The following is a 27,757-nucleotide window of genomic DNA, read 5'->3' as shown; positions in this document are numbered from 1 at the left end:
TGTTAAATATTAACATATCTTCTTGTTGCATTAAATATTAACATATATTTTTATTTATCTCTTGCAATCTTTCTGATTTAAAGTCTATTTTGTATTTTGTCTGATATTAATATAACCACCCCAGCTCTTTTGGCTTCCATTTCCAAGGCAAATCCTTTTTTATCTTTTTACTTTCAAGCTATTTGTGATGTTGGATTTGAAGTGAGGCTCTTATAGATAGCACACAGTTGAATCATTTTTTAAAATCTATTCTTCCAATTGTGTCATATGATTGGAAATTTAATTTATTTACATTTAAAATAATGATAAGGGAGATTTACTTCTGTCATTGTTATTTGTATCTATACTCCTTATAGCATTTCTTGCATTACTTTTTTTAGTTGACATTTTGTAAGAAGACATTTAAGCTCTTTTCTCATTTCCACTTGCATATATTTTATAGCTATTTTCTTTGTAGTTATCATGGGATTACTTTTTTTCTTTTTCTTTTTGGTGCTGGGGATTGAACTCAGGACCTTGTGCTTGCGAAGCAGGTGCAGTGCCACTGAGCTAAATCCTGGCCCTCATGGGATTACTTTTAACATTCTAAAGTTGTTAACAGTCTAATTTGAATTTACATTTGTTAGATGCCAATAACATACCAAAACTCTGCTCCTTTAATAACTGTGTCCCCACCCTTTGGTTGTTGCACAAAATTACATCTTTATACACTGTGAGCCCCCAAACATAAATAATTCATTAAAATACAGTAGTCTTTTAGCTTATGTAGAATACATAGAGTTACAACAGTACTAGCTTTTTGGACTAATAATTTTTAACGTCATAGTCTCAAGGTAGGGATGATGGTGCACATTTGTAATCGCAGCACTCTGGAAGGCTGAGCAAGAGGAATGCAAGTTCAAATCTAGCCTGGGCAACTTAGCAAGACCCTATCTCAAAATAAAACAATAAAAAAGGACTGGAGATGTAGCTCAGTATGAAAGTGTGAAGGGCTCTGGGGGTTTTTTGGTACCAGGGATCAAACTCAGGTTCTTCTGCTTGTGGGGGTGGTGGTAGAACCACTGAGCTAAATCCCACCCCAAAGGCTTTGGTTTTAATCCTCAGTACTGCAAAAAAAGAAAAAATACAAAACACAGAATTACAACCAATTATTACAATAAGATAAGCTCTTATAAATAACCACATATTTCCTTGTTGAAATGTTTATTAATTCATATGGCTTTGAGTTACTGTTTAGGTTTCCTTCATTTCACCTTGCAGGGCTCCTGGAGCATGTCTTGCAGAGCAGGAGTAGTGAACTCTCTCATTATTTGCTTATTCATTCATCTTAACTTCTCCTTCATTTTTGAAGGACAGTTTTGCTGAGTATGGGTTCCTTGTTTTTTGTTTTTTCTTTATCACTTTGAAAATGTCAGCCCATGGCCTTCTGCCTTCTCTGATCTGGTGCCATTCTTGGGGCATATGTGGTCATGTTCTAATTTATGCAGTTGTACTTAATGTCCTCATCTTTACTGTGTGACTCCCAAAGGAATGAGAAAAAAGAAAAAAACACCAAGATGGGGAAATGGGTGGTGGCCTTTGAAGTCCCTGGAAGTTCAGCCCCTGGAATGAAAGGGGCAACCACAATGGCTGCCTGACTCTACCTCTGTGATCAGAAGCAGCAACCAGAACACAAACACCTGCTATTCAGAGGAGTGTTGGCTCCTAGAAGAGACATGTGGGTTACTCCAGGGACACAGGAACAGCTTTCTGCTATGGGACTAGGATGGGGGATGAGGAGCTACTACTGTGCTAAGAGCTGAAATTGGCCAAATTAACCATAATTTACTACCCAAACCTTACTCTGGATATTGAAATCCTTCGGTAATCTCCAGAATTCAAAAACAATTACATCTGACAGATTCTGTCAGTGCAACGGTTGCCTATGTGGGGAGACAGATTCTTGGTGCTTTTTATTCTGCATCTTCTCAGAATCCTCTAATATACTATAATTTAACCAAACTTCTGATGCTGATCATTCAGGTTATTTATAATTTCCCACTATTTTACATAGTACAATAAATATTCATGTAAGAGACCACTGTACACTTGCACAAAATTTTCCGTGGAATAGAGTTCTAGAAGGAGAGTGGCTTAACATTTAGTAGAGCTGGATAAAATGACATGAACAATTTATCATTTTACATTTCTAATAATATATGAAAGTGTTTATTTATTCATTTATCAGGATATGTCTGTAATACACAATGATCACTTTCCTTGTGAGGAGTTGGTACAGGCACACAACACACCTTAATTCTTTTTGTTTTAAATCCCTTTCCACTGACCTCCCTCCCTTTCTTTTTATCTCTTGGTCCTTTTCTCAAATGCACAATATCTATCTCACTATTTCCTATTATCTATCTTTTATTTTGTTCTTTATAGTTTGGGCTTCTAATATAACAGAAACCATGCAACATTTAAGCTTATGTGTCTGTTTTCTTTCACTTAACATTGTGGTCTCAAAGTGCATTCATTTTCCTACAAATGACTCAAGTTGATCCTTTTTCTTTTGGTACCAGGGATCGAACTCAGGACCTAGTGCTCAAGTTGGTCCTTCTTTATAGCGAAGTAGTACTCCATTGTGTATAAACACCACATTTTCTTAATCCATTCATCTGTTGATGAATGTATAGGCCGCTTCCAAGTTGTACTGCTATAAACATGAGTGTGCATGTATCACTGTAATATAATATCTTTGATTTTTTTTTTTTTTTGGTACCGAGCATCGAACTCAGGACTTTGCGCTTGCCAGGCAGGCGGCAGAACTACTGAGCTAAATCCTCGGCTCTATCTTTGATTCTTTTGGGAAGATACCTAGAAGAGGAATATATGGGTCATATGGAATTTCTTGTTTTAGTTTTCTGAGGAATCTCCATATTGATTTCTATAAAGAGTTGCAGTACTTTACACTCCCATCAACAACATAGAAGGGTTCCTCTGCCCTGCAGCCTTGCCATAATTTGTTGTTATCTGATTTCTTGATGATAGCCTTTCTTTCTGAGTAAGATGGAATCTTGGTGTTGTTTTAATTTGCATTTCTTTCATGGTCAGCGATGTTGAACTTTTTTTTTCTTGTATTTATTGACCATTTGTATTTCTTCTTCTGGGAAGTATCTGTTTATTTCAGTTGCCCATTTTTGATTAGATCTTTTATTAGAGGATCTAATTTTTTGAAGTCTTTATATATATTCTAGAGATTAGTTCTCTGGGAAAGAGGTAGAAAAAAATTCTTTTCCTATTCTGTAGGTTGTCTCTTCATTCTGTTGGTTTTTCCTTTGTTGTGCACAAGTTTTTAATTTGATGTGATCTTATTTATTTTTCTTCATATTATTTCTTGTGCAATTGGGTTTCTGCTCAGAAAAGTCTTTGCCTACATCTATGTCTTTAAGAGTTTAAGGGCCGGGGATTTAGCTCAGTGGTTCCGCCGCCTGCCTTGCAAGTGTAAGGACCCAAGTTCGATCCCCAGTACCAAAAAAAATTTGTTTTAATCTATTTTATTTTCCAGCAGGTTAAGTATTTGTTTTAATATTTAGATTTTTGATCCATTTTAATTTAGCACATGGTGAGAGATATGAATCTAGATTCAATCTTCTGCATGTGAATAACCAGTTTTTCCAGCACCATTTGTTAAAGAGGCTGTCTTTCCTCCAGTGTATGCTTTTGGCCCCTTTGTCAAAGCTCAGGTAGCTGAATGTGCCTGGAGTTGTTTCTTCAACGTTGCTTCTTTTTTACTGATCCATGTCTTTTTTTAAAATTATTTTTTGCCAATACCATACTTTTTCTTTTTAATCATTGTTGCTTTGTAGTGTAACTTGAAGTTTAGGACTGTGATATCTCTTGCTTTGTTCTTCTTGCCCAAGATTACTTCTGCTATTATTCTAGGTCTCTTCTAGTTTCTTAAGAATCTTAAAATTGTTTTCTCTAGTTCAGTGAGGAATGTTATTAGTATTTTGATTGAGATTGTATTAAATCTGTATAATCAGTTTTGGAAGTAGGTCCATTTTGAATATATTGGTTCTGCCTATCCAGGAATAGGGGATATCTTTCTATTCTGATGTCCTCTTTGATTTCCTTTTTCAGATTACTGTAATTTTGCTTGTAGAGGTCTTTCACTTCCTTGGTTAGGCGAATTCCTAAGTACAGTATTTACTTTTTCTTGGTGCTTTTGTGAATGGTATTGTTCCCCTAGTTTCCTTCTTTTTGGTGAGTGTATTATTGGTATACAGGAATGGTACTGACTTATGTGTTGACTTTTATCTGACTATGCTACTGAATTTTGTTATTAATTCTAGGAGTCTTTTGGTGGAATTTTTGGGGTCTTATATGTAGAAGATCATGTCATCTTCAAATACTGATATGACTTCTTCCCTTCCTCTACATACCTGTTTTCTTTCTCTTGCCCAATTGCTGTAATGTTTTGAGCATAAGGAACAGGAATGATGACAATGAACATCCTTGTCTTGATCCTGATTGTAGGGGGAAAGTTTTCACTTTTCCCTATTTATTTATGTATGTATGTATGTATTTATTTGGTACCGGGGATCAAACTTGGGTCCTTGTGCTTGCGAGGCAGTCTTTTCCCCATTTAATATGATGTTGGAAGTAAGCTTGTCATAAATGGCTTTTATCAGATTAAGATAGGATCCTTCTATACCTATTTTCTTCAGTGTTTATGATAAATAAATGTTGGATTTTGTCAAGTGCTTTTTCTGTGTCAATTGAGATGATCATGTGATTTCTGTCCTTGTTTCTGCTTATGTGATGTATTACATTAATTGATTTTCATATGTTGAACCATAATTGAATATCATGGATGAATCTGATTTGGTAATGATGTATGATCTTTATAATGATTTGTTGAATTGTTTGCCAGTATCTTGAGGATTTTTGCATCTATTTCATTAAAGAGATTGGCTTATAATTCTCTTTTTTGGTTGGATCCTTGTCTGGTTTGGAATTAGGGTAGTGGTGGCTTCCAGGAATGACTTTAGGAGTACTTCTTCCCTTTCAATTTTTGGTACTGGGAATCAAACTCAGGACCTTGTGCTTGTGAGGCAGGTACGGTGCCACCGAGCTAAATCCCTGGCCCTTTCCCTTTCAATTTCATTAAAAGGCTTGATAACTATTGGTGAAAGAATTTCCCTGAAGTTTTTGTAGAATTCAGCAGTAAATCCATCCTGACCTTAGTTTGTAGGGTTTTGTTCTGCTTCAATTTCATTGCCTGATATTGGATTATTCAGGATTTTTAAATCTTGGTAATTCATATGAATCTACTAATCTATCCATTTCTTCTGAATTCTTGAATTTATTTGGGTACAGGTTTGTGAAGTAGTTGTTAATAATCTTTTTGATTTCATCATGCCCATTGTGGTTTCATTTCTAATTACACTGATTTGGTTTTTTCCTGTGTTTTGCTGTTAAGATTGGCTAGGAATTTGTGTATCTTGTTTATTCTGTCAAAGAACCAGCTCTTCAATTCATTGATTCTTTGTATTGGGGTTTCTTTTGTCTCAATTTCTTCTCTAATGTTTATAATTTCCTTCCTTGTACTTGCTTTGGATTTGGATCATTCTTGTGTGTTTAGGACCGTGGGGTGCATCATTAGCTTATTTATTTGAACTCACTCTGTTTTTGTGACATGGGCATTCACAGCTATAAAGTCCCTCTTAAGGTGGCTTCCATTGTGTCTCATAGGTTCTGGTATATTGTAGTGGATCATTTGATTGTAGGAATAGTAGAATATTTTCCTTGGTATTTTCTGCAACCCAGTGATTATTCAAGAGAGTATTGCTTAATGTCTATTCATCTGAGTAATTTCTGTGGCTTTATTTTTCCTTCTCTTTGGTTTTTTTTTTTTTTTTTGAGACAAGGTCTTGCTCTGTAATTCAAGCTTGCCTTGCACTCACTTTATAGCCTAGGCTGACTTAAAACTCATAGCACTCCTTCTGCCTCAGTCTCCAGAATGTTGGGACTACAGGTGCTGACAACTATGCTTAGCATTTTGTGGTTTCTTTTGACATTGATTTCTGGTTTCATTGTGGTATGACCTAATAATACACATGGGATAACTTCAATTCTTTTGCATTTATTTATCATGCTTTATGGACTAGGATGTGGTTTATTCTGGAGAAAATACCATGTGCTGCTGAGAAGAATATGTATTTTATTGTTGGCTAGAACACTCTGTAGATACCTATTAAATCCATTTGTTCAAAGGTTTGGTTTAACTCTGATATTCTTTGTTGATTTTTTTTGTTTAATTGACCTATTTGTGACAATAGAGTTATTTATAATTGTGCTGGAGTTTATCTGATTTTTTTTACAACCAATATTGCTAGTTTTATGAAGTTGAGTGCACCTTTGTTTGATGCATATATGAATAATTGTTATTTCTTCCTGAATTGTTCCCTTAGTCAATATATAGTGTACTTCTTTGCCTCTTGTGATTAAGTTTTACCTTGAAATCCTCATTGTGTGAAATTAAGATCACTACTCTTGCTTTTTTTCTAGGTTCCTGTTGCATGGCACATTAAAGTGCTTATTTTAGAATCTTAAAATTTTCTTCGTTAAGTTCCTGTAACTTTTATAAATCTTGCCAAACAGCCTTGTTGTATACAATGTCTATGATCTTATTCAATTCTGTGGCTTTTGTACAAACCACACACATCCTGAGAGCTCTTATATATCTAGCCCAGGTTTCCCTTTTGATCTATAAGACTAATTGTACTTTGTCCCATTATCTATAGTCACTTCAGAAAATGTTATCCTACAATGCAGTTGCTTATGTCAGGAACCTGGTATTCATGTAGTTGATTTCTCTTCCTCTCTTTTCCCTATGTCCAACTAAATCTTAAGTTCTGTTGATTTTATCCCTTAATTATATATGGAATTTTCGTTTCTTTTTTTTTTTTCCAGTACTGAGAATTAAACTCTAGACCTTGTGCTTGCCAGGCAGGCATGGCACCACTTATAATGAATTTTCTTTACCAGGGTAAAGACATCTCCCTCCTTTGATCACCATGATAACCTTTGAATAGTGTCTTGCTTCTAGACTTGATCCTTCCATTTGTTTCATAAGCCACACTGCAGTTAACATGATCTTTCTAAAATGCAATCCCAGTTATTTTCTTCTTCCATAGCCTTTGGGTAAAATCTCTAACTGTCAGTGTCATTTCCAAAGTCTGTCGTGTCTGGCCATTTCCCTCTAGTGCTCAAACCTCAAGTCTCACAATCAAATTTGATCCCCAGAGGAAGAAGAGGAAGCTCAATAGCCAGCAAGTGAGATTAAAAAGTGAGATACAAAAATAGGGCCATAAAACATCAAAATAAAGCGTGTTTGAGGAAGATCATCTTTGTCAAATGCTGTTAAGTGCTTCTCTGACTCTACCAATTACAGATATGTATCCTCTCGTATTTCCAAAATACTCCGCATCTCCCCAGTCAGAAATGATTGGGTTTTGTTTTGTTCAGTAGTGCTGGGGACTGAATCTAGGACATTGGACAGGCTAAGCACACATTCTCCAAATGAGCTATACTCCAGCTGGATCATGTTTAATGCAGTGGTAGTAATTTGTCTGACACCTCAGTAGAGAATATTTATTCTAATAAACTGTAAGGCCATGCATTTTTATAGATTTCAGCAATGAGCTCAAGAAGAGCTCTAAAAATTTGTTGGATGACTTAAATCACCGATACACATACGTAAGTCTTCAAGGAATTTACATACTACTTGTGGAAAAAATGGACACTGCCATTCATTATAAAGCAGGGTAAAATGAGAATTGGTGAAGTAATATGCCTGGTGTTCTGAGAGGGAACAGTGTGGATGAGATGATATTTAGTGAAGCAACTAAAGAAAAGCATAGGCTATTAGAAAGTGAAGGCTTGAGGTTTTAGAAGAATAACATATTTGGATTTTTTCTTTTCTTTTTTAAATTTTTTGTGGTGTTGGGATTTGAACTTGGGGCCTTATGCATGCTAGACAAATGTTCTACTACTAAACTACACCCAAGCCCCTTGTTTGCTTTTGATGTGGTTAAATTTTCCCCATTGTGATGAGATAGATGTACAAATTTGTGGCTATGTGCAGCAATGCTCAACCTCTTCACTCTGGCACAAAAACCTAAGGTATGAATGAGCACTGTGTTATAAAATACTATTATTTATACATTATTTATCTAATAATGTGATTATGATTTTTAGTTTTCTTCTTTATGTTTCCTAGAAATTTCCAAATTTTATCTTCTGCTATAAATTGAGGGAAAAGTTTTAGTTTCACTCTTTTTAAGACCAGAGTTTCATTTCGAGAAAATGAGAAAAGAAATTAATTAAAAACCTCAAAGGGATAGGGGTGTAGCTCAGTAGGTGTTATGGTTTATGTCTAGATGTCCCCCAAGAGCCTCATGTGCCTATAAGGTGAGGCTTTTGCAAGGTGATGAGATTATAAAGACTTATAGCTGACTTGCTGTTAGGAGGTGGACACTGGTAGGAAGAGGCACATCACTGGGGGCATGACCTGGAAAGATTTATCGCCCTCCCCAGCTCCTCCTTTCATTCTCTCCTTCCTAGATGCCAGGAGGTAGCTGCTTTCCTCCTCCCCAGGCCTTTCCACCATGTCATTCTGCCTTAGACTGGCCAACTACGGACTCAAAATTCTACAAACTGTGAGCCAAAATAAACTTCTCCTCCTTTAAGTTTTGAGTGTTAGGTATTTTGTCTCAACAATGAGAAAGTGATGAAGATAGTAGGAGAGGATATGCTTAGCATGCAGAAGACTCTGGGTTTGATCTCTGGCATTCCTCATTTAAAAAAAAGAAAGGAATGAGGAAGGATGGAAGAGAGAGAGGGAGAGAAAAATGAGAAAATCTCCTCTCTCTATATATCCCTAAAAATAAAAATACATCCTAAGAGATGCAGTCAATATTAATCTTTTCTTTTCCTGGACTCAAAAAAATTCTATGGGAAATAAAGATGATGATCTCATCTAGAAGTAATGAGGAAAAAATTAGGCTGTGCACAAACACACTAAGTTTTGATTTATTAAATCTCAAGTGAACATCCCTTTATTTCCTCCATAAGTGATGGGCCACATTAGTTGCCAAAATCTTCTTTTTCATTAAAAACCTTTGTAAATACTGTGGTCACTCTGGTTTATAGCCAACTCCTTCAGAGAGTATATCAGAGGAAGAGAATCCCATTCCCAGGAAATGTTAAAACTACCATATGTGTGATCCTTTCACCAACCTCACACTAAGCATGGGTTTCAGGGGTTGCAGGAAAATTACAGGGACAAGAACAATTCTGGAGATTATGGGTGCCTGGTTTCCAAAGCAAGAATACCACACCCTAGGATGCCAGAGAGAAACAACCTAAGAAATCTCTAAGATCTTAAAGTTCAGAAGACTGAGTCCCAGAAGAGGAATGTGACTCACTCAGGGTTCACCCAGGCAAGGGACCCGGACCAGGCCTGACCCAGGCCTACCAGCAGCAGTCTGTCACCAAACAGCAGAAGTCTGTCACCAAATTTCTCTCCAGGCACTGAGCAACCTAGTTTTCATTTGAATCCTGTGAAGGTTGAGAGTGGAGCCTTGATAGTGATGACAGTAAGTATCTGTTAGTGTGCCCTTCAGTGTCTGCTGAGGAAGGAAGTCCTGACCAGTGAGTCCACCTCGAAGGTCACAGGAAAAGGAAATCAGACCAGCTTTGGTTCACTCTCAATTTCCCATTTATCAGCAAGATAGGCAGTTTAACTCTATGAAGCTTTAATTTCCTCATTTAGCCTCTGTGAAACTTTAGTTTTCCTCCTTTTTAAATTGGAGGATAGTTTGCACATCACTGGGGTGAAGAAATTATTGAGTTACACCTGTACAGTGTAGCAAGGAGTCAGGCACGTGGCACCAGGGCATGCCTGCTTCCAGTGGCTCCCCCATCACTTGCCACCTATAATGTGTATGGGGCCAGTTCAGTGCCTGGTTCTGCCAATGAGCATATAGAAAATGTCTGTTTTTAGGTTATTTTAGAACTCTATAAAACTATTTAAATGCTAATAACAAATTAGATTTTTAGTTTCAAATGTACTCTTTCAGCAAAAATGACTTAATATGGTTCTTAAATTTTTATTAGTATATATTTTCAGTACATAATGTTTACATTCCTTGTGTGGGGTTGGTATATGTATATAACACATCTTAATTCCTTTTTTTATTCTCTTCCCATCCACTCCCTCCATCATCTCTTGATCCCCTTCCCATTTGAGAAAGATCTATCTCCCTATCTCTCTTATTTTTTATTTTGCTCTTTTTACAATTTGGGTTTTTCATATAAGAGAAACTAGGTGACAGTTAAGCTTGTGTGTCTGATTTATTTCACTTAATATTGAGGTCTCAAATTGCATTCATTTTCCTACAAATGACTCTTTCGTACTCTGCATGGCAGAGCAGTACTCCATTATATATAAATACTATGTTTTCTTTATCCATTCATCTGTTGATGGACATATAGGCTGCTTTCAAGATTTAGCTATTATGAATTCTGCTGTTATAAATATGGGTATGCATGTGTCCCTATAATATGATGCCTTTGAGTTAATATGGTTTTTAAGAAAGAAAATTAAATTAAACACACCAAATGTAGTTTTCTTTGTACAGAGTTTTTACTGTAATGTAAACTTTTCCTGCGCCTTTTTTTCCCTTGCTATGTAGTTCAAGCTGGCTTTGTTTTGTTTTTTGGTGCTTGGGATTCAACTCGGGACCTTGCACTTGCCAGGCAGGCGGCAGAACCACTGAGCTAAATCCCCGGCCCCAGGCTGGCTTTGAATTGACTGTGTAGCCCAGGCTGGCCTTTAACTTTCAGTTTTCCTGCCTCAGCCTCCTGAGTAGCTGGGATTATAGGCATGCACCACTGCACCCAGTTTCCTCCTGAACTCTCATCAGAATATTACAAATATTACGGCCAGGCATGGTAGTGCATGCCTATAATCCCTGCACTTGCCAAGTTGAGGCAGGAGAATCGCTGTAAGTTCAAGGCTAGCCTGAGATACCTAGTGAGTTCAAGGCCAGCCTGGACTATATAATGAGATCCTGTCTTAAAAAACAAAAACAAACAAGCAAATAAACAAGAGAATATAACAGTTTGGTTTGGATAAGTAAAACAATTCCCTAGCTGTAGGAATATAATATAAACTCATTATATCCATCTAAGACTAAGTTTAAATAACCAGCTATAACAAGAAAGGTGAAGCTAAATTTTAAAACCCCTCAAAATCAATATAACCAGTGGTTAGGTAAAGCTTAGCTTAGTATGTACAATAATGGATAGATGGGAATGACAAGTTGGGGGGTAGTGGGGGAGATTGCATGCCTTATTCTTCTGGATGTGCTGATGCCTAGGAAAAGTCCAAGCCAAGGCGACCAAATGCAAGTCAGTGACTTTAGTATCAAGCTTAGAAAACAGCTTAGAACGTAAAATAAATGTAACCTTTTAGCACACGTAAAAGCAACATGATTAATGGAGGTGATCATTTATGTTTAAGGAATGAAGCAGATCATGAAGGAGCTGAAAAGGGGAAGCGGCCAATAGGGGATCTGAGGAACATCAAAATTTTAAGATGGATGGTGAGCAGGGGAACCAGGAAAAGGTATTGCAAAAGCCTGAAAAGGAAGAAAGGGAATACATATTTCCAAAAATAGGGTAACCAATAAGAAAATGACAAGGGAAAAAAAGAAGGCTGATTTGATGAGTTTGCAGCCAGTGAGACTTTTGAGAGAGCAGTTTTCCTAGAGCTATAAATGGAGTAGCAGTACTGCAAGAGAATAAGGAATAAATGGGAGTGGAGATATTTCCTGTACATTATTTTTCAAGAAATCAAGTAGAGAATGGGGGGGGGGGAAGAATAGGTGGCATTTTGAGGACAAGCAAACAAGATGTAGGAAACGTTAGGAATATGCAGACTGCCATGCTTCTGATTCCGGGGTGCTAACAGGCTGCGCTGTGACCCAGCTGGACTCCTGGACCGATGGTGAGCTCTCTAGATGGTTTAGTCAACACAAGACTTGGCATTCAGGTTTGGATCGTGAGCCCAAAAGGATAGACACTTATGAGGTGTGTATTCACACCCAAGGCCAGACTGGCAAACATCATAACCTAAATGCCAAGGGACTCATTACTGAATTGTCCACCTTTTAACATTCACATATGATCTTCTGCTATCATGGATAATTTCATGAGGATACTCACTTTAATCATCATATTAGAACCCATTAGCTTCACATGTTTATTTGCTTTACTTTTGTTTCCTCCATACTAAATTATTTCAAAATGGTTTCCTTGATTTGTACTATGCTTATGGTAGAACTTCCTTACCTCAAGAAGAGCAAAGTACATTTAAAAACACAGGACATCATTTTTTTGGAACCATGCTATCTTACTATAAGACCACTATACCTAACTCCTTACCATATAGCAGTACTATATCATTCTCAGCCAGAATAATTTTTGCCTGAAAACTATAGCTTCCACTAAGATCATCCTTTGGATCCAGTCCCAGTGTCACACTTAGACCTAGTCAATGGTTGTCTCTGACCTGGACTTTATTTGGACTATGTCCCTCTCCATTAAACCAGGCATCCACATACTCTGTCACAGCTGGCCCTTCTCAGCTGCATGCTGCGTTATCTGGCATGCCCAAATTCCCTGCCCAAATAGTTTAATTTTCAGGGCTCAGGTAGGCCTTTTCCTGGTTCTTCTACTGGAAGGCAGACCACATTGCTAGTATAAGCAGTATTGGGACACAGAGTAACCGCCAAAATGCAGGTGAGGAAAGACTTTGGAGGCACAGGGTAGCACATGGCACGGGTGTGGCAAACTACATATGGGTTCCTTCCTGAGTCACCATTTCAAAGTATAGAAGAATGCCGAGGAGCTCGGAACTCTAAATGTGAACGTGGGTTTTGAGGTTGTTATGAAAGATACTTTTGTAAATCAGAGAATGAAATATAATTTATATAACTACTAGCTTGTTACATAACTTTTATACACAGTATATCAAATTGCCTCAAGTCCTACTTCCTTTCACATGATGAATACTTCCAATATTCTTGACTGAATATCACTATAGTAAGACAGGAAATCCAACAAAGCCTAAACAAAGAAATGGCAAGTCCAAAGAAAACTTATATTAAATGTAGTATCTTACAATTTATTCAATTCTCGAAAACAGATAGTGGGAAATTGGCCTGCTTCATTTGATTATTTCATCTTACCAAGTCTTTAGGGCCCCAAACACTAAAGACTCAACCAAAAAAATAAACCTGTTAGAATAAACTCAGTAAAGATGTAGGATACAAAAATCAACATACAGGGCCAAGGATGTAGCTCAGCAGTGCCACACCTGAGGGCAAATGCAAGGTCCTGAATTTGATTCCCTGTACCAAAAAAAAATCAACATACAAAAATAAGCAGTTTCTATACACTACCGGTAATCTGAAAAGAAATAAAAAATAATCCTACTTAAAATCACTTACAAAATACATTTAAGAATAAATTTTAGTACAAAGACCTTGAGTTCAATACTCAGTACTGGTGGGAGAGGGAGAGAAAGAAGGAAGAGGAGGAGGAACACGAGGAGGAAGCGGAGGAATGGAAGATGAAATTTAACTATGAAAGTAAGTTATCTCTATGTTGAAATCTATAAAACATTGGTGAGCTGGGCAAGGTGGTGCATCCCTGTAATCCTAGCACTCCAGAGGCTAAGGCAGGAGGATTTCTGTGAATTTGGGACCAGCCTGGGCTACCTAGTGAGTTCAAGAATAGCCTGAACTACATGGTGAAACCCTGTCTCAACACCTCCTCAAAAAAAAATGATGAGAGAAATTAAAGGCAACATAAATAAATGGAAAGATATCCCATATCACATGTTCATAGATTAAAAGAATATTTCTAAATATGTTCATATTATCCAAAGCAATCTATAGATACAAATACATGGAAAGAGATCCTATAGTCCATGTTTATGGGTTAGAAGAATATTGGTAAACTGTTCATACCACCTAATGCAATCTACAGATTCAGTGCAATTTCAATGAAAAGCCCAATGCCATTCTTCACAGTAAAGAAAAAAACCCTAAAATTTATATGAAACCAACAAAGGCTGCAAATGGCCAGAGCACTCTTGAACAAAAAGAACAAAGTTGGGAGTATTACACTACATAACCTGAAAATATACTACAAAGCTATAGTGACAAAAAGAACATATAGTATTAGCATAAAAACAGACACAGAACAATGCACAGAATAGAGATCCCAGAAATAAATCCATGATTTTACAGCAAATTTGGATAAAGTTGCCAAGAACACAATGGAGCAAGGAAGATCTCAATAAATGATATTGGAAAAATGATATCCACATGCTGAAGGGTGAAATTAGACACCTTTTTTGTTATTAGACACCTATTTCACACCATATGCAAACATCAACTCAAAGTGTTTTAAAGACTTACATGTAAGAGCCAAAACTGAAATAACTAGAAGAAAACACAAGGGAAAAGCTCCATGACATTAGTCTAGACAATGGTTCTTTTTATATGACTTCAAAAATATAAACAACAAAAACAAAAGTGGACAAATCAGATGACATCAAACTAAAAAGAAAGGAAACAATCAAAAGAGTAGAAACAACTACAGAATGAGAAAAATAGCTGTAAACTATACACCTGAAAAGGGATTACTATTCAATACATATAAAGAACATAACTTAACATCAAGGAAACAACCTGATGAAAAAGTGAGCAAATGACCAGAACAGATATTTCTCTAAAGACAAGTGTTGGTTGTGCTCGCTTCGGCAGCACATATACTAAAGACAAGTGTTGGTGAGGATGTACAGAAAGAGGAATCTTGGCACACTATTGACAGGAATGTAAATTAATACAGTCATTATGGGAAACTGTATAGAAATTCCTCAAAAAATTAAAAATGTAACTACTATATGATCCAGCAATCCCACTAACTATATACCCAAAGGAAATAAAATCAGTATGTCAGAGAGATATCTGCACTCCCATGTCTACTGTTGCATTATTCACAACAGACAAGAAATGGAAATTACCTAAGTGTTCATCAACTGATGAATAGCTAAAGAAAACATGGTAAGTATATATAATGGAATATTATTCACACATAAAAGGGATAAAATCCTGTTATTTGTAACAACATGGATGAAACTAGAGATCATTAGGCAAAATGAAATAAACCAGGCACAGAAAGACAAATGTAATTCAGTGGTAGAGCGTTTGCCTTGGACGCAACACTGGGAGGCAGGTGGAGAAAGAAAACCTGCATGATCTTACTCATACATACGTGGAATCTAAACACTGAACTCAAGCTGTGAGCAGAATGGTTACTACAGGCTGGAAGATGGGGGAACAGGGATCTGCTAGGGTACAGTGTTTCTGTTGGGCAGGAGAACAAATGATTAGTATTTGAGGTGAAGATTTTAAAAACACAACTTTTGGCGTTTTTGATCTTGTGTCTGTGTGTGTGTGTGTGTGTGTGTGTGTGTGTGTGTCTAACAAGTTGTCATATGGTAACCAATTGAACCCTTAAAACAATGACCAACTCATTGGTACTCTTAGATCAGAGGGTGAAAATACTTAAATGGTCACATGAATAGCACCTAAAAGAACTATAGTGGACTCTCGAGTTATAACCAGCCTCACATACAACTTGGGTTACGACCAGAATTGTAGTTTTAGCTTATGACCAAAGTCTTGAATTATGACTCAAATGCTGGCTGCTTGTGATTGTAAACAAAGACTCATGATGTCAGAGAAGTGTACATAAGTGTATGTAAGTGTCAGTCTGAGCCCAGATGCATGTATTTGTGGACATGATTTCAGCCAGTGCTTTATATAATTGCTACAATTACTGCCATCAAAATGGTCCCCAAAAAGCTAGTAAAGAAGCTAAGCAAGGAAGCAAAAGTAAAGAAAGTAATCACAATAGAAAAGAAGGAAATTGTGGAGAAATATGACAGTGGCATTCGTGTGACCAGTCTTGCTAATATGCACAGCATGTCAAAATCCAACACTGTATCCCAGAGTCTAAATCCTCATAAGCAGACCACTGTGTTGCATCAGGGCTTATGTGCTTTTGGTGACCAATGCCATGCTTCTGCAGAGCACTATCAGAGCCAAGTTTCAGGACATAATTATGCCTGCAGTAATAAAGGGAGTAGAAGCAAACATAATACCAGCATTTTCCATGTACCAGTGTGGTTAAAATAATTTCTGCAAACGGATTCATTAAACCACAGTCCATTAAACCACAAACTTGTAGAGGAGTGATCTCAGAAACTACTTTTTTTTTGGTGGTACTGGGGATTGAACCTAGGACATTGAACATGGTAGCCAAGTACTCTACCACTGAGTCACATCCCAGGCCATAAATTGTAAAATTAGGTTTTCCACAACTTTGTTAATCTCAATATGTTAGTGTTACTCTTTTATGCTGTTACTTTAAGTTACTTCTGAGTGCTTATATTTTAAAAAATGTTATTCTTTACTCATCTGGATATATAAAGCTCAAAATGTTATAAAAATAGAGAATTACATAGCAAAATTCCCTCTGTAATTCTATCACCTGGAGGGCTGGGGATTTAGCTCAGTGGTTCCATCGCCTGTCTCGCAAGCACAAGGACCTGAGTTTGATCCCAGGTACCAAAAACAAAAGTTCAAAGCCATCACCTGGATATTACTACTACTAACACCTTTTGTTTATTTCTTCCAATTGGTTCTCCAGTAAGAAGCTAAAGTACATATATCAAAAGAAGGCAAGATCATAATGCATGTGTAGCTTTGGAAACTGTTTTTCCTTTTGGTGTAATGGGACCACCTATGCGTGCCAGTATTAACAGATGAACTTCAGTCTCTCAATAGCTTTATGGTAGCTCATTGCTCTCTATTAATATACAACTGCATTAATCCACAGTTACAGTGCTTCAAAGTACTTACCTGAAGTTACACTTTTGCAGAAGACAGATGTGTTTCTATAATGGATTCCTAAAAGTGAAATGTGGCAACTGATAGCATAGCTATTGGTAAGATGTTCTCAAAGAATACAAAGCTTCCAGTTCTCCCCCTGCCTTCCCCCAACAGTAGCCAATACAGCATGTCATCAACACTGCCTTCCCCCCCCAAAAAAACCCAACACATGTATTTCAAATCAGGCCACTATTTTTAGCAGTAGTTGACAAACCTGACCGTTATGTTGGATTTATTAAGATAATTTTCGAAACTACTGATGCCTAAGCTCTACCCTTAAAGTTTTGTCATTAACATTTCACTCTGACAGTGAAAAAATAACCTGTTTTAACTTACATTTGTTGACTTTCACTGAAGTTGAGACACTATGTACTGATACTGATAGTTCCTCTTCTATGAACTGCTGATTTAATGGCTTTTGCCCATTTGTGAGCTGAGTTGCTCATCTTTTCCTTTTTGTTTGGGGGGTGTGTGTGTGTGTGTGTGTGTGTGTGTGTGTGTGTGTGTGTGTGTGTGTGTGTGTTTTACCAAAGATTGAACCCAGGGCCTTTACACTGAGCTATATCCCTAGTCCTCTTTTTATCTTTTATTTTGAGACAGGGCCTTACTAAGTTGCTAAGTTGCCCAGGTTGAGTTAGAATTTGCGATCCTTCTGCTCAGCCTCCCAGAGTGCTGGGATTATAGGTATGCACCACCATATGTGTCTTGGCATGACTCTTTGAGAAAAATAAATTCCTTAAAAAAATTTAAAGGAATCTATCCACTTTTTTTTTTTTTCTAGAGTTGATGTTGAACAGGTTGAAGTTACTGCAATCCAGGATCCCATAATTAATTTTTGTCTCTGTAGGAATGTTAAAATCCCTGTCTCCTTGATGTCAATCATCTATTATGCTGAACACTCACCAGACCCTTCCATGTTATGTATTTCAGTCCAGGGACATTTTCTTAAATTGCTTCTTTACTGATTTACATTCTTTTCAGTTTTCTTTTTCTGGAACTTCTGACTAGATACATTGAATGTCCTTGTCTGGTTCTTTGATTGCATCTTTTCTGTTTTTCATGTACCTTTCTGTCTTTAGTCCTAATTTTTAGGAGACATCTTAACCTTTTTCTCCTAATATGACTATTGAGTTTCCACGTGTGTTACAAGTTTTTAATCTCCAAAGTTATCTTGGAGGGATCCCATATATAATGTCAGAATCTTTCCACATATTAGATAATTCTGAGCTACTTACTCCTAAAAATTGAAAATTAAAACACTACTAAAAGCTCTAACCACACAGGTGGCACTTTTCAAGTTTGTGCTTGGAGCTGGATTATACTGGTAGCTAGCTTGGACTCTGAACATGGGGCTTCCTGTTCACCAGCACTGTCTAGCCATGTGGATGAGCACAAAAGCTTTAATTTGCATGCAAATGCTGAATGCTCAGAACAAATCATGGAGATGTTGTAGGTCTGGGGTCCTCTTCCCTGTGCCACTTGAGTAGCTTCCTAGCCAGCCTCACTGCTATCAGGATCTGTGATTTTCAAACCTAGAAGACCCACAGAGTTGTCCTCTCCCACATGTTTTTGGCTGTGGTGGCTGCCTTCAAACGGAGCCTATATGCCTTCAGTCTCCAAGGAACTTCTCAAAATTACTTGTCTTCTAAGAGCACTACTTATTATTTTGCAGTGTTCTTTTACATTTAAAAAACTATGTTTTAAAAAAAAATATTTTTAGAAATCTGTGTGGTCCACGTACCTAGTTCATCATCTTAATTTTGTCTATTTGGGTAATTTTAAGATTTTTTTGAAAATAGTTATTTAGTTTTTCTCTGTCAGATAATTTGGATCCCTGAAGAAGAATTTAAGATTTTTGGGCCAGGGATTTAGCTCAGTGGTTTCAACTGCCTGCTGCACAAGTGCAAGGACCCGAGTTTGATCCCCGGTACCAAAAAAAAAAAAAAAAAAAAAAAATTTAAGATTTTTGCTGGGTATGGTGGTGCACACCTATAATCCTAGAAGTCTGAGGCCAGCTTGGGCTACAAGTGAGTTCAAGGCCAGTCTGGATTACATAGACAGATCCTGTCTTGAAAAAAAATTAATCAGTTCTTAGATAATCATCTATTCTATGATTTGCACTAGGTCACATTCCTTACAGTATTCATTTTATTTCCACAAAAACTTGAAAGGTAGATATTATCATCCCAGTTGTACAGAAGAATAAAGTTTTGTCAAAGGTATTAAGCAACTTACTCAAGAGCCCAGGCAGTAGGGTTGGGCTTGGACTGCCGGTCTAACTTGTACATGTACAGATGAAGAAACTGAGGCCAAAGCAGACAACTAATCTGCCAGAATAACAGGTAATTAGGAGCCTTAAAGCTCCCTTGTACACTTCCCTTTTATTACCTAGAGGTTAGAAGTCACATAATTTCCAATAGCATTAACATGTAACTGTTCTTTGATTTCTTTCAATATTGTGTGTGAGAATGGAATGGCAGGCAGGCAGAAGATGAGAGATTTACATAATAGTAACACAGTTTTTAAGAAAGGCATTCCAGAAACATATGGCCTTTACTTAAACAATATGATCCCTATAGTCTGATAAAGCTCAAATGCTATGTAGGGGCTGGTATGAACTTTAAGATTTTTTTATGTTGTAAACAGCTTATGAAAACCGCAGATTTCTTAAGCTCATTTTGTGCTTCCAGCTCTGCCTTTCAGCCTGCAAAGGAAATGCTGTGCTCTAGTCCCTGCTGATGTTTTCCACTTTTCCTGTGATTTTTAAAAAATATTTCCCTTGGTAACCATTATCCCTGGTTACTTTCTTGGCTGATTTTCTGCAAAAAGAACTGAACAGCATTTGTCCCCAAGGGGATCAGTTATTTTAGATTTTACTAAGAAGTCAACTAACATTTTTTCAACATTTCCTTCTGTTCTTTGTTTTTAAAGAAAGCTCTGATTTTGTTTCATTTTCAACTGGAGACTTAAATGACACCAAGCAAAGTCTACTTAGTTTAGATTTCCAGGTAAAAAGTTTTAAATTTTAAGTTTCTACTAAAGCATGTGGAATGGTTTTAATATTTTGGTACTTTATGTGCAAATGTTTAATCCTAGAGAAAATTAGCTCTTTACTAATAGATTTTAAAAGTACAAAGTATGCATTATTTTGTTTTCTTGCTTTTTTTTCAGGATGATTACTTCCCAAATATTTCAAAATTTATAGAATTAGGGTTAAATTATTTTCAAGTTTGGATAGAAATATGTGCTAAAAACAAATATAAATTGGCTTGAAAGTTTCATGCTTTTTCAATTTTTAGTCTTGAAAGATTATTTAAGAATGTTTTTTATTTGAAATCTGTTGGGTGTCATGAAGGATAATAACTGATGGCTTCACGTAGAAGTTTAAAACTCTTAATTTTTAAAGTTTACTTAAGACAATGAAAAATTTCAAATGGAAAAAATAGTAAGTTAAAGTGTGCAGATAATATTTAATAGTTGGGATAAACATAGAAGTGCTAAAAAAGATAAAAATCTTAATTAAAAATGATATTGTGGGGCTGGGGTCTGCTGCACAAGCGCAAGGACCCAAGTTCGATCCCCGGTACAAACAAAACAAAACCAAACAAAAAAAAGATATTGTGATTAGAGTATCATAAAATTTTACCTCTAGAAACATGTTCACTCAATTATAAAGTTGCTTATTAGATATTAATTGTAGAGCAAATTTCTATAAGTCACTGAAAATAAGGAAAGCATAAGCATCAATTATAAAACTAGTATTAAGAAGTCATTTTATAACACTTACTAAACAGTTTAAAGAGGATAGCTACTGGATTTGTCAAAATTAAGGCAGCTCTGTCAATTTACTTCTATACCTATTTAGATTTCTGGGTAAAAATAAGTCAGTGTGTGGGGAGGAAGACAGAATGGGAGGGGATTTCAGGATGAGGATCCTGGGAAACAGAGTGTGCTCACTCTGGCCACAGCAGACACACTCTTTCTCCTCTGCAGTTACGCAGGCAATACCCTGGGTAAGGAGGTGCTCACAGGAGGCCCAGGACAACAGGCTACCTGAGACCCTCATGGGAGTTCATGTCCCGAGCCCTGAGGTCCAGGGCCTGATTTCTCCTGACCCTCACCCATTATAGGACAGAGGGTCTGTATATACGATTATCAAAGTAATGAAAGTCAATGTACACATTTTATGCAATGCAGAACATTCATGCTGTGCATCCATCAAGGCCCACTTGCCCTGCTTCTTAGCAAATTCTGGCTCTATTCTCTCCCATAGCTCAAAATTTCACACCGATTCCCCCTTTGTTATTGTTACTCCTTTCCAACATGCTACTGGCTCTATGAACTGACTCATCAAACTTTTCATCAATACTAAATATAATACAAGTTAAGGTGTCGATAAGCTAATGAATTTGTATCTTCTTTACATTTTGCATGTTCATTTTTCTGAAACTAAAGTAGATCATAAAAATAATCCAGTTTCACTCCAATGATGTATAGTAATGTTTTTGAAGTGACTGTAGTAACTAACATACACGTATGCTGAACAGAAGTTTGATGCTGAGGTTGACACCCAGTATCTCAGTGGTTGCTAACTGCTGAGCAAAGGTGATGTGGTGGCACATCCACACAGGTAAAACCTGATTTAGGGGAAGGTGATTTTGGCAGATGGAGTTATAAAGAGAGGTACTGATATTTAGGAGGGCCAACCAGACACCCTGCCCTCTTGTCCTTCATCAAATCCCTAGAAATAGTACACTGGTATAAATATATAAAAATATGAATATATACAGCTGCACTGGGAAACAAGAGGAGTCTTGATGGGACAGAAACTGTAAGGAGTTCTGCAAATATGACAGGGAAGAGGGGAATGAATTTAAAGAGGGGAAACATAGCCTTGTAAAAGCATGGAGGAAAACAGAGTAAAGAAAACTTACATGAGAAAGATTTTGTTTGAAAAGTCCCAAGAACAAATTAAGCAATGACAGTAACCTATTGCTAGGCACATTACAATAAAACTTCTAAGTATCAAAGATATATTGAAAAACTAAAATTTTTACAAAGGGATGAAAATCAGATTTAAGTCAAACTTATCAACACTAAATATAAGAAAATAATGGGCCAATATCTGTAAGGTATTAGAGGAAAATGATTAAATGATTTTGAAATCATAATCCTATTTTCTGCCAAACAGAATATGTCCAGACATGAAAGAATCACAAACTTCTATAACCTATAAGATTCTGTAAGAGAAAGAGGATATATAGTTCTGCAATTAACAAAATGAAACTGAAGAAGCCTCTTTTGAGAGGCAAGTCAGCCCCATGGATCTGCTGGGAACAACCAGGAAGATGAGAAAAACAACAGGGCCACTACTTGGAATAGTACTGAACCCAGAGCGGTGTGGGCTCTCTTCTGGAAGCATCTGTGGATTCCAGAGAAGGTGGCTGAAAAGCTTCACAGGGCTTGCAAACAGCTTCATGAGCTCGGGAGGAACCAAAAACAAGGAAAAGGGCCAAATAAGCAGCAGGGCATGAGAAGAAGTGGTGCTGGTGAAATCAGTAGGCTTTGAGTTAGATCCAAAATGTAATGATTAATTGGACATAGTGAAGCCTAACTTTAAACTACTCAATAATGATTAATATGCCTTTACCCTCATGCCTAAACCAGATGTAAATCTTCTTTGGATAGAAAATACTGATGTACATCCCAAAGTATTTTCATAAATTTCTAGGCCCTGCACTTAATCAAAAGCCATCAGATAAGTAAAAAGACAAAACAACATGGCTAAAAATCTAAAGAAATAAAACACACACACACACACACACACACACACACACACACGACAAATAAAAGAGCAATGATGGTGAACCTTTTAGAGATGAGTGCCGAAACTGCAATCCAAAACCCTCTTATTATTGCAGTGCCAGGACTGCAATTAAACCTGAATACTGAGGTTTTAGTTTAGAAAGAACAACTCATACATTAACATCTTTTGTCTTAAAAGAAAAACAAATAAGATGTGTGTCATAGATTCACCACCATTGAAATAAAGGATACAAAAAACCTAGTCTTCAAAACAAATGTGATTGATATATTCAGAAAAGAAAGAGACAAGATTAAAAACTTCAGCAGAAGGGGCTGGGGATTTGGCTCAGTGGTTCCGCCGCCTGCCTCGCAAGCGCAAGGACCCGAGTTCAATCCCCAGTACCAAAACAACAACAACAACAACAAAAAACTTCAGCAGAGAACTGGAAAAAAAACCACTGAAAACTGAAACGAAGCACAATGAAACAATAAAATTTAATGGATGGATTTAACAGCACAGTTGAAGAGAGTATTAATAAACCAAATCAGTTAGGAAAATAACTAGGAGGAGTTGATAAGAACAACAAATACGATAGAGGGGAAAGTGACATTGAAGTCAGAGCGAAGAGGCTGTTACACAAGTAGTGGGGCTTTTCAAAAGAAGGAGGTGAGAGGAGGAGGAAAGCGCTGTGCATAAAGGGATAAGGACTGGGAAGCTCCCAAATATGATATGATGAACAGCATCAAGCCATAAATTCACAAAGTGCTGTGAATCCCAAACGGAGAATAATACCTCTGTCCATCAGAGTAAAACAGATGAAAGCCAAAGACAAATCGAACATTTTAAAAGCAATCAGAAAAAAGTTCATTTTAAAGGAGAAGTAGTTAGATTGGGACAGGACTTTTCAATAGACTCAAAAGGAACAAAAAGACCTAGAAAAAAAGACAAAGGTATCTTCAAAATGCTAAAGAAAATACATGACAATTTTGTTCTATATCAAGCAAATACATATTTTAGGATAAAGGTAACATGTAAGCACTTTGAGGTAAAAACAAAAGAATTTTCAACAGACCCACACAAAAGTACTAAAATATATTCTTTAATCAGATGGAAAATAATGCAAATAGAAGACTGGAGATACAGGAAGGAATGAGAAAAATTAAGGAGGGTAAATGTTTGGGTAAGGAAAGTTACATGTAGTAATTAATGTCTGGCTATAGCTTTGGTTGTCACAACTGGGAAGAGTGCTAGGGGCATCGAGTAGGGAGAGACCAGGATGCCGAAATCCTATCATATCCAGGCTGGCTCCTCATAAAGAATTACTGACCCAAAATATTAATAGTGCTGAAACTGATAAGGTCTGATCTAAATGAACACTGAATACAAAGTAATAATGGTTTGAAGGCTTAAGATACAGAATTAAAATACATGACATAAATAGCACATGTGCCAAAACAAAGAGGCTGGAGTCAAATTTTGTCATGGTTCTTACATGAGGTAAAGGTCGTAATGTGTATTAGACTTTGCTGAGTCAAGGATGTATATGGTAATTTCTACAAAGAAAAACAATAGTAAAAAGTGTATAACTGCAAGCTACTTACTTGGGATGGTGAAGCAAGAGGAATGCAAGTTCAATGCCAGCCTGGGCAACTTAGCATGACTGTCTCAAAATAAAAAACAAAAAGGGAGAGGATGTGCTCAGTGGTACTTATCCTAGTCTGAGCAAGTTCTTGGGCTTAGTGAGGAGTACAGTACCAAAAAAGTGTACAACTACTAACTGAATAATGATAATCAATTAAAATGAAAGCAAACAAAAAAATGTTCAGAACAGGCAGGAAAAATAGAAAGCAAATAGAATAGTAGATTTAAACTCAGATATATTGAGCATTACATTAAATATAACTTGATCACACGTTTCCAACAAAAGACAAAGATTATCAGACTACAGTAAAAATGTTATTAATGAAAAGCTCATAAAATATAATATAGAAGGCTAAAAAAAATCAGACAAATATATGTTAAGAAAACATTAACAAAAAGAAAGCAACTACATTAACATTAGACAAAGTAGATCTTACGGCAAAAAGTACTCCTAGAGGTACAGAAAGTATATATAAAAGTGCCACATAAATAACTCTTAAAATTTATACAAGTATATTCTTATAATGTAGCCTCAAGATATATTGACCAAACTAATATTAAAAATTTAAATATTTATTAAAAAGCCAAAATGACACAATTAAAACAATGGAACCTCTAGTAATATTATTTGTAAATTTAAAAATAAAATTAAGAACAGAAAATACTTATAAAAGACATATGGATAAAGATTATTTCTAATAACAAAAATAGGAAAAAATTAAGTATGTACCACCAAATTGTTAAGTAACTTACGGAAAGAAAACAGGTTGTAAAGGCCTGATGGATTCATATGCATTGGTGTACGTAGCCACATATCCATAATTTATTGCTGAGTGGAAATAGGTTTCAGTATAACATACAGAACAAATATAAAATTACAATATAATTTTATATATATGCTGTTATGAAAGATACACTAAGCTTAGAATTGGAAAACTACGGCCCAGAGACCAATTCCTATTTTCTAAACAAAGTGCCATCAAAACACAATTACATCCACCCATTCACTTATCATCTAGGGGTACTTTGTGGCTGTAACAGCAAAGAGGAATAGTTTTAACAGAGACCATTGGCCTGCAAAGTCCAAAATGCTTACTTTTTGGCCCTTCATAAAAATGTCTGACTACTCTTGTACTAAACGAATTATGGGTAAGGCAATTTGTCTTTTCTGCTTTACACCTGTAGCATTTTGATTTTTAAAAATATTTTTATAACTTTAAACACATTTTAAATAACAAGTTTGTGGAATTAGGAGAACACTTTGTTTGGTAAGTGGGTTATTATGTGGAAATGATGATTTGTTTATTTTCCACTCTTCCTTTTGATAACTAAGCACTATAAAACTATTCAATTATAAGTCATTTTTTTGTTTTGGTACTGGGGATAGAACTCGGGTCCTTGGGCTTGCGAGGCAGGCGGCAGAACCACTGAGCTAAATCCCCGGCCCAATAAGCCATTATGTTTTGCCTACAGCAACAAGTAACTATCTTGATTAAAACCCTAAACTATTTCTCTAAATCAATGCTCCTCAACCTCAGCACTATTGACATTTTTCGCCAACTGTTTCTTTGTTTTAGTGAGCTGTCCTGTGCACTGTAAGATATTTAGCAGCATCCTTAGCTTCATGTAGATACCTGTAGCAATTCCTCCAAATTGTGACTGCTGAAAACATCTCCAAATCAGTCATGATGGTGGACATCTGTGATCCTAGCACTTTGGAGGCTGAGGCAGGAGGATCGTAGCAAGTTCAAGGCCAGCCTTGGCCACATAGTGAGTTCAAGGCTAGCCTAAATTACAGAGTGAAATCTTGTCTCAAAAAAAAAAAAAAAAAAGGCTGGGGAGAGGGCAAAATCACCCCCAAGTGAGGAGCATTGCTCTAAATTATGAGTTGGCCAACTTTTGCGGTAAACTATTTTAACTTCTGCAGCCAATATTGTGACTCATGTTGTAAGTACTGAACTCTGCTGTTGTAATGCATAGCCATAAACAATACATAAATAAATGGCTATGGAGGTGTATATTGAAATTTTTTATATATTGAAATTTTAATTTCATGGGATTTCATCCATCATGAAATATTTTTCTTCATTTTTTCTTTGTCTTTTTAACCCTACCCCAGGGCCTTGTGCATGCCTGACAAGTGTTCTATTGCTGAACTGTATCTCCAACCCCTTTTTTTCTCTGGTGGTGCTGACGCTTGAACCCAGGCCTTTAGCATGCTAGGCAAGGGAGTGCTCCACCACTGAGCTACATTTCCAGATTCTCCCCTCCCCTTTTTTTGAATGAACTTATGGCTAGACTAATTAAGCCTTACTTGCTACAGTAAAACTGAATGCAGCTTGTGTGTGTGTGTGTGCGTGTGTGTGTATGTGTTGGTAGGGATCAAACTCAGGTTCTTGTACATGGTAGGCAAGCACTCTACCACTAAGTTCTACCCTCAACCCTCTAATTTTATTTAACCATTTAGAAACAATAAAAATATTTTACTTTGTAGGTTGTACAAAAATAAGTAGCAGTCCCAATGTAGCTTTTGGTCCATAATTTCCTGACCTCAGCTCTAAACTGCTATCAGCCCTACAGGCTGGTTCCAAAGTTCTCCACAATGACTTCCCCGTGCATTAAGTACCTCAGCCAGGTTTAGTCTGTGAATTTTGTTCATTCCATAATTTGGATGTGTGACTTCAAACAGTAGTTCTCTTATTCAGAACATAAAGTGATGGCCCTGTCCAAATAAAGCAGTAGAGGTAACTGAAAATTAAAGTGAATATATTTAAATTTACCTGTAAACCTATAACCACAATCAAGAAAATTAGCATATCCATGACTCTCCAAAGCTCCCTCATGGCACGGAAATCCCTGTCTCACAGTCAATTCATATTCCTGAACTGAGCCAATCACTGATACTCTCACTAAAGTACAGCTGGCATCTTCTATAGTTTCTATCTAGATTTCAGAATCAGCTTGTCAATTTATATCAAAATTGTCTGCTAGAATTCTGACGGGCTTTGTGACAAATGTATAGATGAATGTGAGGGAGAACTGAGAATTTAACAATATTGAGTCAACTGATCTATACACATTGTGTATATTTCCATTGACAGAGGTCTTATTTCAACAGTACTTTATTGTTTTCAGAATAGACAGTAGTATTGTGTTTCATATTTTTATGGTATTATAAATGGTATTATATTTTTAAATTGTCTTTGATTGTTGTTACCACACAGAAATAATG

At 36.5% G+C, this 27,757-nt stretch overlaps 2 protein-coding genes across 4 annotated transcripts in view; one reads left to right on the top strand and one right to left on the bottom strand.

Annotated features, from left to right (window-relative positions):
- Positions 1-27,757, bottom strand: part of Cenpp (centromere protein P) — a 200,818-nt gene that overhangs the window by 40,495 nt on the left and 132,566 nt on the right. The gene's annotated exons all lie outside the window — the stretch shown is intronic.
- The window catches only part of Ecm2 (extracellular matrix protein 2), a 44,958-nt gene continuing 36,526 nt past the window's right edge, over positions 19,326-27,757 (top strand). Inside the window, exon 1 of one of the 3 annotated variants that reach the window (XM_013067568.3) lies at positions 19,326-19,420. The gene's annotated coding sequence lies outside the window, so the exon portion shown is untranslated. Of the gene's footprint in view, positions 19,421-19,836; positions 20,087-27,757 lie in introns of those variants that run through there. The other 2 variants (XM_004870079.4, XM_087206348.1) reach the window with 2 other exon arrangements.

The sequence above is a fragment of the Heterocephalus glaber genome, unplaced genomic scaffold (assembly GCF_053883595.1).
Source record: "Heterocephalus glaber isolate CG9 unplaced genomic scaffold, H.glaber_assembly_v1.0 deba00000621, whole genome shotgun sequence".
NCBI classification, from domain to species: Eukaryota; Metazoa; Chordata; class Mammalia; order Rodentia; family Bathyergidae; genus Heterocephalus; species Heterocephalus glaber.
Note: the sequence above shows the minus strand (reverse complement) of the source record. Positions and strands in the feature narration are given on the sequence as shown.